At 41.0% G+C, this 11,641-nt stretch overlaps 1 long non-coding RNA gene across 1 annotated transcript; it reads right to left on the reverse strand.

Moving 5' to 3' along the window:
* On the reverse strand, positions 1-11,093 carry LOC146546173 (uncharacterized). Its single transcript, XR_014891031.1, has 3 exons — positions 11,030-11,093; positions 3,234-3,339; positions 1-454 (listed from the first exon to the last, which is right to left on the reverse strand). It is a non-coding gene; the product is annotated as an uncharacterized LOC146546173 (long non-coding RNA).
* Positions 11,094-11,641: the final 548 nt, after the last annotated feature.

The following is an 11,641-nucleotide window of genomic DNA, read 5'->3' on the forward strand; positions in this document are numbered from 1 at the left end:
AGTTGCTACTGTGAGTAAAAGCTCTGCCACACTGATCACAGCTGTACGCTTTAACTCCACTGTGGATGAGTTGGTGTTTTTTTAGGTAACCCTTTAAGGAAAAAGACTTTCCACACAAGTCACAGCTGAACGGTCTCTCTCCAGTGTGGATGACCTGATGCTGTTTTAGTGAAGCCTTCTCAGTAAAACCCTTCCCACACTCGTCACAGCTGTATGCCTTAATTCCAGAGTGGGTAACTAGATGCCTCTGTAAGTTGCTACTGTGAGTAAAAGCTCTGCCACACAAGTCACAGCTGAACGGTCTCTCTCCAGTGTGGATGACCTGATGCCGTTTTAGTTTAGCCCTCAGAGTAAAACCCTTCCCACACTCGTCACAGGTGTGTTTTTTCTCTCCCTTTCTTCTGTGAGGTTTGTCGGCCTCCTGAGAGCGCTGACTTCTGGCTCCATGTTGGTCCTGCAGTGACAGAGATACAAACAGAGGCAGTGAGTGAAATGCAGTCGTGGAACAAACTCAACCTTCAAACTCCATTAACACTAGTTTTAAACCTGAAGGTGGAGCGTGGCACCAAACACCTTAAAGGTCTCTTATCCCCACCTGCTGGTAGTTCTAACACATTACATCCAACCTGCTGTTAAAGATAATTCATGACTGTTCAAACACTAAAATCATGCCCATCCCTCTTGATTGTGTACACACACACACACACACACACACACATTATTTTATAATTTAGATTATTTTGTTGTTTCCTATTACATATTTCTATAATTTGTATAGATTTATACAGAATTATTCAGTGATAATAAATCCTATGTTTGTTTATTCTAAACGAACCCCGTTAGCTTCCACAACAGATGTTGCTCGTCTTCCGTCAAATACTCACATAAAATATTACACAATAAAGTGGATTCAAGATATCCACATAATTTCACTCTTACATCCACAGTGAGGTTTCACAATTGTTCAAATATAAGCAATCAATAATAATAATATCAATAACATTGAGGCACATTACACAAATTTCAAAAACAAATCATGTCTTACAATATTTACAACAACTAAAAGCTCTGTAAATCGGCTTTTAAGTGTTCATTGAAGTTTTGAATAATTCTCTAATTTTTTAAGGCAACTTATTCCACTTAAAAGTTGCTCTAAATGTAACAGTTTTACAAAACGTTACTTTTAACTCGAGCATTTACTAAATTGCAGCTTGTTGAAAACTGTGTAATATGATGATGTATTTCATCTGGATACTGCAGCTGAGCAGAATAAATGTGGTGTGTTTAACAGAATTGCTTTCTTTAGAACTACAAGTAAGCCATAGAATATTTTAGCCTGTACAGGAAGCCAAGAAAGGTTATTATGCATTTTATCAATATTAGTATAGTATGAACATCTTCACACTAATCTGGACGCCTTATTCTGGACTAACTGAAGTCTGTTAAGATCTGTCTTATTAGCTGCTGACCAAATGATTGAACAATACTCCAGATGAGACATTACTAGTGCATTAATGACATCTTTCATAATGAAGAAGTGATACACAAAGAGCATTTCATAGCCATAGCTATGCCTTGTCGGCAGAGTTATGTGACATTAGTGATGTTTGTACTTTCAGCGTTAACTTGGTTTTAAAGCCTTTAAAATATACGCCGTTCAATAGTCGACCTTAATCTGACAGAGAATGTGATGATTTTGTGGATAATTAAAGTCAGTCATATATCCACAAACACAACAAGCTGAAAGTCAGTGATGCTGCTCGGTTTGCAGTCCTGAACATCACGGCACAAGCAGGATCCACTGCACTGTTAATGTTAGCTGTGTTATATTGCTGCCTCTGTTCGGTGGTGTCGAGCCAAACGCACTTTAACGTGTGTTTGAACGAGCTGACGGTTCACTCGTTAAGCTGAAAGAAAGACGCTTTAATCACAGCAGTCACACATGTGTCCACTGCACCATCTGGAACTCTTCTTGTTTACACTCGTAATAACACAAACACTAAATCCTGCTTCTCTGGTGCTGTTGTGTAGCAGTGTGTACACCTGAGACTGTCACCTGTCTGTCTGTCCTGCACTCTCTCTCTGTTTCTTTCTCTCTGATTGTGGAATAAAAGTATGAACATGTGTTTATAAGTTACACTTGTGTTTGAATCCTGCAGCTTATCACACATTTGATTTCCATGTGTGACGACTGCAAGTGTCCAGAGTGAGGACAGACTGAGGGACCCACTGCTGCACATCATCTGTGAGGCTTTGCAGCCCTGATGATCCACCAGGACAAACTCAGCAGTGTGTGAGGAAGAGGAGGAGGAAGAGCCAGCAGCACAGAAATGAAGCCCAACAATCATGTTTCACAGTCCTGTGGTCTCAGCCTCAGATACTCATCAAATCACACAGAGCTCATGTAGAAACAAATGAACTAAATATGTTCTCCTTCATTTCTGTCAAACAAAGCTGTATGAAACGTTTCCAGCTGTTAGTATCATGGTTGCTAGGCAACCTGGGCAGCGCGACGGAGGCTAGACGTCCCATTTCACGAGCCTACGAGCCTCGCACTTCGGCCTTAGCGGTCTTTGAGTACGCGGCCCTTGAGGACTTTAAAGCTGCAGAACCTGAATCGGGATACAGCCATGATGATCTCCAGCCTCGTGCTCGCCAACATTCTCACCTGAGTTAAGAAGACGATCACTGAAATGGTCTCAGCAGGTCCTTTGATGACAGCAATGAAATGCAGTGGTAAGGCTTTTTGGGGATTAAGTTCGTTTTCATGGCAAAGAAGGACGATGCAGTTCATCTGATCACTCCTCATAACATTCTGGAGTGCAGGCAAAATGCTATTATAAAAACTTAAGCAGCAACTTCTCCAGGTTCCAATATTTATGCAATTCTCAAACCTTTTGGCCACGACTGTATAACCTCTTCTGAAGTTTAGTGGATATTATACATGGTTATGCTCAGGATGTGTCGGCCAGTTTCCACTGGAAACGCCTTTTGGTTAAACTGTCAGCGAGGAATTTGCATTTGCACTGTTACATTTTTATATAACTTTAATGCACATAAACAACAGCTGCTTGTTTCAGTGAAAATACATTGATGGGTTTTTAATAAAGTTGTGCAGCTGTAAAGTATTTTGTCTGCTGTCAATTTTATCGTCAGCTACATCGTTATGGCAAATGTTCAAATGTATATGGTGATAAATATCTTTGGTCATATGGTCCTGCTCTGTCTGTCACCTTCTGTGTTGAGCTCATTGTTTCCTCTGTAGTGGCTGAGCTGAGTCCAAGTAGCTGAAAATGTTCCTCTGCTGCTCCGTCAGACTCTCCTCCTCCTGCTGATCAGCTGGGACACAAAACAGATCTTTGTTAGGCTCCACACTGCACTGAAGAGTCAAAGTGTCTCATATGTTCATCTGACAAGTAAAAGAACACATTTTTGTTTCCCGAGGTGGGCAACTTGTTGGAAACAAACACAAAAGCTTTGAGCACTGATACCTGCCATTGCTGGCATTGAAAGATGCAACGCCAGCAATGTGGATTGTCAAGACTCAAACCAATCATCAAGCAAAGACAACAGGGATCATTTGTTTCTGTTTATTTAGCATTCACAGCATTTGTAGTTGCCTTCTGTGCAGGGGAAGTCCACGCACACTGTGTGGTACCGCCATCCGCAGAAGGTGCATTCAACCTCTGTAAGAGAAACGAGATTGTCTGAGACTGAAATGATATTCACTAAAGAAGTGGTGATTTGTAAAACTTCACATTTTGATCCGGGACGTACTCTGCATGAAAACAAGCGCTCACTCTTCCTGCTCAACAAATGACACGGGCGGAGCCTTATACCACGTGATACAGAAGCTGTGCCGTGTGATGCTAAAATTAGCAGGGAAACAACAACGGAGAGCACGTCAGGGATGACGAGAAAGTGACAGGAGAAAATCCGTCCCGGTCAACCACCCAAACATCAATAACGGGAACCTTATACAGCGCTTCCCTATACACGTCAAACTCCCGCAGGCACAAAGACATTACGGAGGCTATCACTTATCACCTGACCAAAGATATGGCTCCATCAACACTGTGCAAAACGAGGGATTTAGGAAAACGATCAACTCCCTAGACAAACGCTACACAGTGCCGTCCCGCAACTATTTTTCTATTGTTGCACTACCTGCTCTGTACACGCAGCGTCGAGCAACGGTGGAGACGGAATTTCAAGCAGGACAACATTTTGCTGCAACAACAAAACGTGAGACATTTGTTGTTTTATGTTTATTTATTGTTATGAGAGAATCATGATCTCAATTCTAAGCCAAAAAATCGTGATTCTCATTTTATGCAAAATCGTGCAGCCCTGACATTAACACAAAACTATTGTTTCACCAGAGAAACACACATGAAGAGAGAGAGACAATAACAGCTACCAAACAGTCGTCATAATTCGTCACACAATGAGAAAAGGACAAATCAACAAGTAACAATGACTAATTAATATTAAAATCTGTAACATAATGTATTGTTTGGAGTTTAGTCTGATTGGTTCAGGATGAGCTGCCATTATCCAATCACACGTCTGCTTACCTGCATCTTTTCTCTTTTTTCTAACCTGAGCACCTGATGGCTTTGAACTTTTGTTGTCCATCTTCCATTGGTTTGAATTTTGCGCTCCAGTACAAACACAAATCCCCCAACCCGAGGATCAGCACAATTAACCTAACAGACCTACACCTTAGTTCACAGATTTACTTTGTCTAAGGTTGATTTCTGGGATTTCACACAACCCAGGATTCAGATCGTGAATCCATGATGGGCTTGGATTTACATCATTATAAATGAAATGTGCTCTACTTGGAAGCAGCCGGCCCCGCCCCTTTTGACGGGTTGTGTGAGACTTTAAATCATCAAACTGTAAATTATAAATTTAAATTGTTATTGATCCTTTACCCCGAGTCCTAAAGTGTAGATTTATTTTCTTACTCTTCTTATATTTATTGTTTGTTTACTTGCACCGCTGTAACTGCAGCCTCGTCGTCTCGTCTCTCTATATGCTGGACTGTCTGTAGCGGAGATGACAATAAAGTTTACTTTGACTTCAGCAGCGCGCAGGCGCACCGAGGGCTCTCGCGCTCACTTTATAGAATTTAGAAAAAAACATGGGTGCAGATTATAAGTCTGTATCATAATATCTGTTTGTTGTTTTTATTTTGTTTTGCGAGTTGGTTATTAGATGCCGCTCCAGCCAGCCAGAGACTCCCCGCCGCCACGCCCTCTCCCCCCTGTGCCTCCAGCAGCAGGCGCACCTCGCAAACGGAGGGCGCCCTTACTCCCAGCAAATGGCTGATAGAAAACCGATCGGTGCCTACGAATTCCCAATATGCGCTGGCATGACGTCGGGGAAGCATGGGTACGACCGATTATTTTATTTTTTTCTTGCCCGTGATGCCCCCCCCACCACGATGCATTCTATTGGTTTGCACACTTACACACACCCAGCTGTGGTTTCCTGTTTTGCTGGACTCTGGAGAGCCCCGCCTTTAACCCTCTTCTCTCACAGAGAGCAACAGAAAACTTGGAAAAACTCCAGATTGACTGAACTCAGTTCAAAGTTACCTTGACACCTTTAGATGTGAGACGTAGTGATGGTCCGCTTGAAGCTGACGCTCCGGTGCGTGTGTCAGAAAGATCAACGCGCTGCTTCAGAAGCACCGTGTCGAGGCTTGATTCGTTTGGCCAGAGTCACGTGATCAGTGACGTCTGAAGCTTCGTTTAGAACGTACCTTTTTTTAAATCGAACTTTATTGCTCACAGCACAGTTATTGATTTAGCAGTAAAAGAGTCAGTTAGGTCAGACTAGAAAGACAAAACTGCAAAAATGTGTTCAAGATTAAATTTAGAAAAGCCACATATAAAATTTCGCCCAACAACTAAAATTAGACTGGAGTGATCAGAACCATGTTATTACAATAGCATGTCTGCAACACTAGAGCTCAATGCAAGATTAGTTTTAAGTTGTTTCGTTATACTGAGCCGAAGACCAGCACCAACGGTTGTAGTCGGCCAAGCTATCACTTACATGTGCTACAGTCAGTCTCAGCAGAGGGAAAGGGGAATGAAAAGCCAGCAGAAATGTTCATGTCCAGGCTCTCCACAGAAGAATTAATCCTTAGAAGACGAAACCAACAACAAATAACAAATCCACGGAGTCCATTCGCGTCGCGGAGTCAGCTTCTCTCTTTTTCTTTCTCCCAAGCGGAGCAGTGGCACACCACGGTATCCAGAAATTAGTCGGGTCCCACCTGAGCTGAGGCTGCGGCCATGGCTGGAGAAAACGTCCGAGCGTCCGCAAAACTGGGGGGATTTCCGAGACAGTTCACGTGCTAGAAGAGAAGAATCCTCGGCGGGATGCAAAAATCGTCTGAAGTCCAAGGGGAAAAAGTTCGGGCGCCAGTTGTAACGTGCAGTGGAGATGAAGCCAGCCGCGGAGGTGTGCAGGTGGATAGCGAATGAGCAACAGCTTCTGACTTTCCAAAAAGTACTCATTTATTTACAATATCAAAAATAAAAGTGCTACCTCTACCACACATTACTAAAGAGCACACTAGTCCGCGTACACACGGGAGCATCCATTACAGGAGGAGTGCGAAGAAGAACAAAAAGGGGGTGACACCAGTCGTGAGACAGGAGGCGCCGCCATGTGGTGATACACTGCATTACAATAGCAACTGTTACAATATAAATATTGTTCTGAGAGGCTTTTTGTTGGTTGAGTCTGAAATTGATTGTATGTACAATTCATATCCTTATAAAACGGCAGAAATATGGTGTTTTATTAATAAACTTACATTTATGGATATAAAATAGCTAAAAGTATTAACAAATTTTTTATAATAAAACATTTATCATTCTTCCTGGGGAACTTAAAGAAAAAGAATAAAACATTTTCCCATCGTAAAGAAAACTCCCTTAAAATATGGACAATAACAAAACTGCTAAATTCTTCCAGGATCTCTGTGTAGAGGAACCAAAAGAGATGTGCCACAGTTTCTGGATGATCCCCACAGAAAGTTCAATTAGTATTTATGTCTCTTTTAAATGTTACCATATAGTGACTGGCTGGGTAACATTTATGAAGAATTTTATATGAGATTTCCTTCACCTTGTTCACAATTAGATATTTATGGGATCATCCAGACTGTCTTCCAGGTGATATCTGGAACATGTCGGTTCCAGTAAGATATTCTATATATGGGAGAGACATGATATCTTCTTGGAATAAACTACGTATTCTCTTATTGCTGTTACCAAGTTCCTGTGAAAAGCAGATTTTTCCCACTGCTGACTCAGCTGGATCAGGGAGAGTGACTGAGGCAGATATTGAGCTGTCAGTGTTTTTATATAACATTAAAGTCCCTGAGGGTATGGCACCAAGCACCATTGAGAATTCCCCAACACTGTTTGACAAGTTTGACGAGCATCTTGACTTTTGGTCTTTGGATATTAACAGTCCTGGATATGTGACTTCTTGTTTAACAGAAATGTTACAGAGAGCATTTGCAGTGCAGCCTTTAATTGCTAGTAATTCACTTTTTTTTTAGATTTCGACATAAAGCAGATGCCTCAGAGAAATCACTAATAACACTAAGGGCTGGACGGATTTGATTTGCATTCTTCAAGAAGAGTGTGGTGTCATCAGCTAGCTGGCTGATAATGAGCTCCTTATCAGCTGTGCTGATTCCTGGTATAACAGGTCAAATCTCGGGGTGGAGTCTTAATCATTTTAATTGAGCTATTGCCATTCGTGTACAAGGTTTTGATAGCTTTACAGAAAAATGCCAAATTTTTCCAAAGAGTGGAAAATAAATTGATGTTCAATTGTATCAAAAGCCTTTTAAAAATCCAGGAAGAGAATGAAGCTATAGTCAGATACCAAATCAGAGTAATCAAGTAGATCTAAAACCAGTCTCATGTTCTTAGAAAGGTGTCTGTTTCTCATAAAGCCTGATTGTGTCTCATCGATAATTGTGTCCAAGAACTCTTTCATTCTGTTAGCAAGTACTAAAGCCATAATCTCATAGTCATCATTGAGCAGACAGATGGGTCTCCAATTATCAATAAGAAGTAAGTCTTTGTTTGGCTTTGGAATAAGTGTTATGAGACCCTGAGTAAGAGTAGGAGGGAGGATGTTATTCTCTACACTTCCTATGAAAAGCTGCAGTAAGAACGGAGCCAGGAGATTAGAAAATGATTCATAAAACTCTGCAGTTAAACCATCTGTGCCGGGAGATTTGTTGGCCTTAAGTGCAGAAATAGGATTACAAACGTCCTCCACAGTCAGAGGGCTGTCACAGTGACTTCTATCTTCCACAACAATAGTTTTTAGGTTTTTAATATTATTGAGAAACAACGTTGAGACATATATATATATATATATATATATATTCTACTTTTCTAAATGATTGACTATTTCAATGGAGAACGTAAATGACACGGACCCGTGTTTGTTATTACATATCTCTATTTTGAATGTGACAAGTCTATCATTCCCTGTTATTCATAGGTATTAACAGAGTTTTTGGCCTTTTTTTCCTCTATAACAGTTAATTGACTCTTTACAGTGGCCTGCTATGGTTAATAATAACATGTTCAGTCATGAGTGAAATCAAAGCTTTTCTTCACTTTAGCATTTAACATTCCCAACAATATAATGTGATACCTTAATTAAAACACAGCTAATAAAACACAATTTTCTTAATGCAAACATCAGTGACTCAACATTAGCAACCAAAGGGTTCAGTCTGCAGCTCACACTCATGTGAAGCTACAGCCTCCCCCTTTAGTCTCTGTCATTCTTCTGCTCCTGCACAAACAAAGCAAGACAAAACTTCCACCCTTCTTCTACAGGCTGGGTGAATTGTTGTGGACATTCACTAATCCTAAAGTCGGCACCGTTTTTGTCTCAGTATCAAGTCAGTTAAACTTTTAGTCGTCAGTCCGTCACAGTCCAGTCACATGCATACATCCACACACATTCATACCAGATATTGCTGATAATGGAGTCTCGCGCGCAGCCTATTCGAGCCTCCATCACCAGCAAGATGACGTCATCATTTTAAAGGAAAACAGCTCCTTGTTTTTGGACTGGATTGACTCGCTGCAATCCTTTTAGGCTCAGGACTTCTCATGTGATCAATGTCACATATAAGTGAATTTCTCCCAAGCCCATTATAATCATGGAGAAAAACACTTTGCCACTGTTTCCAATACTGGGGCCCATTGCAAACATGTCCAAGCATAAAACCATCTTTCTCTCTCTTAGAGAAAGAAAACAATCCAAACCTCACTGATAAAATCAACCTAGTGTCAAGCAAAACCCAAAAATCAACCAAAACTTCACCAGAAAGTTTTCCTCCCTCCCGGGACAATATTGTGCAGGAATACAGGCACCGTAACTCCTTTTGCACTGACAAAAACATGTTGGATTGACTTGATTCAATAGTGGACACTGGTTGCACACAAAGGTTTTGCTTTGGCAGAAACTTAAACAACTGAGTTAAATCAACACAACCTTTTCATATTCAGTAAAGCTGCATGTTGTGTTCATAAAACACGATTGAAACATGTTCAGATGGAGTAAGTTGAGCTCCTGGAACATTTTAATCCTTCAATTGAAATTGAATGGGTCTACAACAACTACCATCCTCCTATCTCTATCCTGGTTGCAGCAGGGCTGGGAAATAACCCTGAAGTGATAGGTTACCAGGCAGGGTACACCCTGGACAGCTCACCAGTCTATCAGATAGAAACATACAGCCGTTTACATTCATGGATAATTTAGCCCAGGACCTTCTTACTGTGGAGCAACAGCACTAACCAGCATGCCAACAATGGAGGAAATACAGGAAAGCTATGATTTCCTGTATTTGAGGCAGAATTCTTTTGTTCTTGCCCTTGACAGGTTAATCCACAATAAATAGCAACAGCATGCATGTGGTGTGTGTGTCGTTGTCTGCCTCTTATAACTCCAGTGATTTTCCTGTAGTTTGAAATCTTATGCGGTGTTGACACAATAATTTGTTGTAAACCAGGAAATTCCCAACTGTGGTAGAAAGCACAGCTTAGCCTTAGCAAATGTTCAAAGAAAAGTCGTCACTTCCTGATTTCTGCTTCACTGATAAATATTGTCACACTGGGGTTTTTGCAAATGATATCAGTGAGCACTGTGTGGCAGCTGGAGTCAGACAACTGAAGCTCCCACAATCAAGACCACAAACAGCTTTCAAAGGAGATTTGAAGCTTTTCTGGCAGCAAGCTTCATGATTTATGGGACTGGAACTGGAACAGAAACTACCTGATCACCAATGGTGAGCTGGCATGGAATTATTTTTATGACATTTTATCAAAGTTATAAATAAGCATGCCCATTAACACATAGTGAGTGAGCATGTTGTCTTCCCACGCAGTGAACAGCGGATGCTAATGTTTTTGTCACTTTTTACAGAGTCAAACTCAAAGTAAGGTCAGTGCTTCCACGCTTTAAACGCTGCACGCTCACACTCTCTCCACACTCGATAGATTATCCATTGTTCATCTGCACACAGCTGCGGTTTTAGTAACGCAGTGTGCTTACGGGAAAGTAACAGTAATCTAATTACCTTTTTTGCAATAGTAATCCCTCACTTTACTCGTTTCTTGAAAAAAGTAATCGGATTACTGCCCATCTCTGGTTGGAGCTGTGCACTTGTGGGTTCCACCTTGTGTACACGTTTATCTTTGCTGTGTGTACTTGTACCTCTGAGTGGAAGCTGAACTCTTGAGTTCGAGTATCGAAGCATCAGCTGTGACGTTAAAGTCCAAACAGCTCGTTCATTTGACGTGCAAATGAACGAAGGTAACGCCGTTTTCATGTGGATGTGTCACTGAGACACTTTCCACATCCACAGCTCACAAAATGGGAAAACTATAGAAGTATAACAATGAAGAAGTTACTATGTTACGGGTCCCAAGGATGAAGACCTCGATGACAAATATGTTACCTGTAAAAGCAGGTGAAGAGCAGAGTAAGGAAGACACGATGCGTCTCTGCTTTCCTCCAGAACGTGTCTGAGTCTGATTTATTTCACACAAATAAATGCTATAAAACACTAAACATGAGCTTTCAATATACTGTTCAGCTGGTTCCTCATTCACATCAATTACATTTACTTATTTCACAACATCAGTGAAATATACTCTTTTTAACTGGTTCAGTTTCTCAAGTTCACACTTCTTTCCATAACAGCTACATCCTTTTATCATATCAATAAACACATCACATTGTCTTCTGCAGTGTCTTACTGGCTAAACAGTTCTATTCAATAACAGCATTGGTAAATACATTACATTTGTTCCCTCCAGTAATTTACTGGCAAAATCACTATTTAGTGCATCATGAAACACAGCTTGTTGAATCAACCCATGAATGCCTCTGTTAGCTACACAGAGTTGCTCAGAGTGCTTGTGTTACACTAGCTAATCTACTCAGTCACTTTAACAGAACTATTAACATTCACATCTCACAGAACTGATTTGATTGGAGCATTACAACACGTTTGCACAGAGCATAGGAGCGCACTGACTCTGCTTCACGAGCGCTCCACCTAACGAGC

The sequence above is a fragment of the Mchenga conophoros genome, unplaced genomic scaffold, assembly GCF_057382185.1.
Source record: "Mchenga conophoros isolate Kocher_MC1m ecotype Shallow Benthic unplaced genomic scaffold, M_conophoros_male_GT1.1 unmapped_scaffold_6, whole genome shotgun sequence".
In the NCBI taxonomy this organism is placed as follows: domain Eukaryota; kingdom Metazoa; phylum Chordata; class Actinopteri; order Cichliformes; family Cichlidae; genus Mchenga; species Mchenga conophoros.